Source organism: Arachis hypogaea, chromosome 16 (genome assembly GCF_003086295.3).
Source record: "Arachis hypogaea cultivar Tifrunner chromosome 16, arahy.Tifrunner.gnm2.J5K5, whole genome shotgun sequence".
Taxonomy (NCBI): Eukaryota; Viridiplantae; Streptophyta; class Magnoliopsida; order Fabales; family Fabaceae; genus Arachis; species Arachis hypogaea.
In genome coordinates this window covers 76,370,891-76,376,138 of record NC_092051.1, presented here as the reverse complement: position 1 = coordinate 76,376,138, position 5,248 = coordinate 76,370,891, and the positions used below count along the sequence as shown (strand labels likewise).

The 5,248-nt window shown below is 36.0% G+C and overlaps 1 non-coding gene across 1 annotated transcript; it reads left to right on the top strand.

The window, feature by feature from the left end:
• The first annotated feature begins 1,064 nt into the window (after positions 1-1,064).
• On the top strand, positions 1,065-1,172 carry LOC112761262 (small nucleolar RNA R71). Its single transcript, XR_003181664.1, has one exon. It is a non-coding gene; the product is annotated as a small nucleolar RNA R71 (small nucleolar RNA).
• The last annotated feature ends 4,076 nt before the right edge of the window (positions 1,173-5,248 follow it).

Below are 5,248 nucleotides of genomic sequence, written 5' to 3'. Positions count from 1 at the left end.
TCATGGTGCCTATGGTACAAGGTATTAAGAACTTTCCAGGATCCTATTTCTTCTGAGGCAATGTCAGTTGATCCAGATCACTCAGTTCATTGATGAGCAAGGGAGGTTCATCTTCCCAAGTCTCATTGCCAAATAATTTGGCATTCAGCTTCATGATTACACCAAGGTACTTGGCAACTTGCTCTTCAGTAACATCCTCATTTTCTTCAGAAGAAGAATACTCATCAGAGCTCATGAAGGGCATAAGGAGGTTCAATGGAATTTCTATGGTCTCTAGATGAGCCTCAGATTCCTTTGGTTCCTCAAAGGGAAACTCCTTGTTTATCACTGGACATCCCAGGAGGTCTTCCTCATTGGGATTCACGTCCTTTTCCTCCCCTTTAGGTTCGGCCATGATGGTTATATCAATGTGCCTCCAAATTTCTAATGGAGGACCTTGTTTCATTCATGAAACTCAGAGTGGCCTTAGATAAATCAGAGACTAAATTTGCTAAGCTAGATGGATTCTGCTCAGAATTCTCTGTCTGTTGCTGAGTGGATGATGAAAAAGGTTTACTATTGTTAAACCTGTTTCTTCCACCATTAGTAAAGCCTTGTTGAGGCTTTTGTTGATCCTTCCATGAGAAATTTGGGTGATTTCTCCATGAGGGGTTATAGGTGTTTCCATAAGGTTCACCCATATAATTTACCTCTGCTATTGCAGGGTTCTCAGGATCATAAGCTTCTTCTTCAGAAGATGCCTCTTGAGTACTGTTGGATGCGGCTTGCATTCCATTCAGACTCTGAGAAATTATATTAACTTGCTGAGTCAATAGTTTGTTCTGAGCCAATATGGCATTCAGAGCATCAATTTCAAGAACTCTCTTCTTCTGAGGCGTCCCATTACTTACAGGATTCCTCTCAGAAGTGTACATGAATTGGTTATTAGCAACCATGTCAATGAGTTCTTGAGCTTCTGCAGGCGTTTTCTTTAGGTGAATGGATCCACCTTCAGAATGGTCCAGTGACATCTTGGAGAACTCAGACAGACCATAATAGAATATATCCAGAATGGTCCATTCTGAAAGCATGTCAGGAGGACATCTTTTGTTCATCTACTTGTATCTTTCCCAACCTTCATAGAGGGATTCACCATCTTTTTGCTTGAAGATCTGAACATCCACTCTAAGCTTGCTCAGCTTTTGAGGAGGAAAGAACTTAGCCAAGAAGGCCGTGACCAGCTTATCCCAAGAGTTCAGGCTATCTTTAGGTTGTGAGTCCAACCATGTTCTAGCTCTGTCTCTTACAGCAAAAGGGAAAAGCATGAGCCTGTAGACTTCAGGATCTACTCCATTAGTCTTAACAGTCTTACAGATCTACAGGAACTCAGTTAAAAACTAGTAGGGATCTTCTGATAGAAGTCCATGGAATTTACAGTTCTGTTGCATTAGAGCAACTAATTGAAGTTTCAGCTCAAAATTGTTTGCTCCAATGGTGGGGATTGAGATGCTTCTTCCATCAAACTTGGAAGTAGGTGTAGTATAATCACCAAGCATCCTCCTTGCATTATTATCATTTTCGGCTGCCATCTCCTCTTCTTTTTCGAAAATTTCAGTAAGGTTGTCTCTGGATTGTTGTATTTTAGCTTCTCTTAGTTTTCTCTTCAGAGTCCTTTCAGGTTCTGGATCAGCTTCAACAAGAATGCCCTTTTCCTTGTCCCTGCTCATATTAAAGAGAAGAGAACAAGAAAAGAAGAGGAATCCTCTTTGTTACAATAAAGAGGTTCCTTATTGTTAGTAGAAGAAGAAAGGGAATAAGAGTGAAGAAGAATGGATAATCCAAACACAAGGGTGAGGATAGGAGCAGAGATATGAGATGAAAAGAAGTGTTAGTAGATGAATAAATAAATAGAAGGAGATGAGAGAGAGGGAATTTCAAAAATTAATTAAAATAAAAATAAAATTTAATGTTAAATTTCGAAATTAAAAATTGAAATTAAATTAAAATTAAAACAATTAGTTAATTAAAAAGAAATTTTGAAAAAGAGGGAAGGGATTTTCGAAAATTAAAGGTAGAAAGTTAGTTGGGCAGTTTTGAAAAAGATAAGAATCAAACAAAAATTTAAGTGGTTAAGAGATTTTGAAAATCAAATTTTGGAAAGATAAGATTGAAATTTGAAAAATATGTGATTGAAACAAAAAGATAAGATTGATTGAAAAAGATTTGAAAGTCAAATTTTGAAAAGATAGGAAGTTAGAAAAGAAGTTAGAAAAGATTTTAAATTTGATTTCGAAAAAGATATGATTGAAAATTATTTTGAAAAAGGTTTGAAAAAGAAATTTAAAAAGATTTGATTTTGAAAATTAAAGTTGATTACTTGACTAACAAGAAACAAAAAGATTTGATTTTAAAATTTAAAGATTGAACCTTTCTTATTAGGCAAGTAACAAACTTTACATTTTTGAATCAATCACATTAATTGTTAGTAATATTTTCAAAAATTATGAGATAGAATTAAGAAAAAGATTTTTGAAAAATATTTTTATAATTTTCGAAAATAAATAAGAAAAAATGAAAAAGATTTGATTTTTGAAAAAGATAGGATTTTCAAATTGAAAATTTGATTTGACTCATAAGAAACAACTAAATTTTAAAAAGTTTTGAAAAAGTCAACTCAAATTTTCGAAAATTTATGAGTGAAAAAGGGAAAGATATTTTTTTTTATTTTTGAATTTTTAATGGTGAAAGAGAAAAACACAAAATTGACTCAATGCATTAAAATTTTGGATTAAAACATGTGATGCATGCAAGAACACTATGAATGTCAAGATGAACACCAAGAACACTTTGAATGTCAAGATGAACACCAAGAACTTATTTTTGAAAAATTTTCAAGAAAAGAAAACATGTCAGACACCAAACTTAAAAACTTTTAATTTTTAAACACTGAGAATTCAAGAATGCATATGAAAAATAAGAAAAGACACAAAACAAGAAAATATGAAGATCAAACAAGAAGACTGGCCAAGAACAACTTGAAGATGATGAAGAATGCAATGCATGAAATTTTCGAAAATAATTTTTAGAAGATTAAAAAGATGCAATTGACACCAAACTTAAAACTTAACTCAAGACTCAAACAAGAAACACAAAATATTTTTGAGCAACAAGATGAACCGTCAGTTGTCCAAACTCGAACAATCCCCGGCAACGGCGCTAAAAACTTGGTGTGCAAAATCGTGATCATTCCATTCCTTGGTAACGACGCTAAAAACTCAATACGCACGTTCATGATCATATATCTATTTCAAAACTTCGTACAACTAACCAGCAAGTGCACTGGGTCATCCAAGTAATCTTACGTGAGTAAGGGTCGATCCCACGGAGATTGTCGGCTTGAAGCAAGCTATGGTCACCTTGTAAATCTCAGTCAGGCAGATTAAATTGTATTAAGAAATTATAGTGGATGAAAATAAATAAAATATAAAATAGGATAGTGGTACTTATGTAATTCATTGGTGAGAATTTCAGATAAGGGTATAGAGATGCTTTCGTCCCTCTGAACTTCTGCTTTCCTGCCGTCTTCATCCAATCCTTCCTACTCCTTTCCATGGCAAGCTGTGTGTAGGGCATCACCGTTGTCAATGGCTACTTCTCATCCTCTCTGTGAAAATGGTCCAATGCACTGTCACTGCATGGCTAATCATCTGGAGGTTCTCGATCATACTGGAATAGGATTCACCCTCCTTTTGCGTCTGTCACTACGCTCATTACTCGCGAGTTTGAAGTTCGCCACAGCCATCCCTTCCCGGATCCTACTCCGAATACCACAGATAAGGTTTAGACTTTCCGGTTCTCAGGAATGGCCATCCATGGGTTCTAACTTATACCACAAAGATTCTAATATCTCGGACTCGGTCCTCTATATTAGATATCTAAGAGATATTCATTCTAGCTTGTTTGCATGTAGAACGAAAGTGTTTGTCAGGCACACATTCATAGGTGAGAATGATGATGAGCGTCACATAATCATCACATTCATCATGTTCTTGGGTGCGAATGGATATCTTAGAAGCGGAAAAAGTTGAATTGAATAGAAAAACAGTAGTACTTTGTATTAATTCATGAGGAACAGCAGAGCTCCACACCTTAATCTATGGAGTGTAGAAACTCTACCGTTAAAATTACATAAGTGATAAGGTTCAGGCATGGCCGAATGGCCAGCCCCCATGAAAGTCTAAGATACCATAAAACTAATCAAAGATGATCCGAAGATGTAAATACAATAGTAAAAAGTCCTATTTATACTAAACTAGTTACTAGGGTTTACAGAAATAAGTAAATGATGTAGAAATCCACTTCCGTGGCCCACTTGGTGTGTGCTTGGGCTGAGCTTGAAGTTTACACGTAGTGAGGTCATTCTTGGAGTTGAACGCCAGTTTGTAACGTGTTTCTGGCGTTGAACTCCACTTTGCAACTTGTTTCTGGCGCTGAACGCCAGACTACAACATGGAACTGGCGTTCAATGCCAGTTTGCATTGTTTAAACGCGAGCAAAGTATGGACTATTATATATTCCTGGAAAGCCCTAGATATCTACTTTCCAACAGCATCTACAGTCCTTCTTCAACCTCTGAATCTGATTTTTGCTCAGGTCCCTCAATTTCAGCCAGAAAATACCTGAAATCACAGAAAAATACACAAACTCATAGTAAAGTCCAGAAATGTGATTTTTAATTAAAAACTAATAAAAATATACTAAAAACTAACTAAATCATGCTGAAAACTATGTAAAAACAATGCCAAAAAGTGTATAAATTATCCGCTCATCAGAAATTCTCAAGTTCAGCGTGGATAGTGTGTGATTCTTCCCTTGTACATGGACTCCACGTTGAAATTGAGAAAGCTCAAGTTCAACGTGGAGGAGGCCGGGAATTCTGAAGAAGAAGTGTGTACTATTATATATCGTTGGAAAGTCCTGGAAGTTAGCTTTCTACTGCCGCTAGAATCACGTCAATTGGACCTCAATAGCTCAAGTTATTCTTGTTTGAGTGCAAGGAGGTCGGGTTTGACAGCATCACTCGCTTTCTTCCTTTTCTGCTACAAAACTCCGTCAAATCCATCCGAATGCTACCTGAAATAAACGAAAATGCACACAACTCAAAGTAGCATCCATAGTGGCTAAAAGATATTTAAATCTTGATTAAACTCAACAATTTGAATGCAAATTCACTAGGAAAAGATAGAGAAGATGCTCGCGCATCACAACA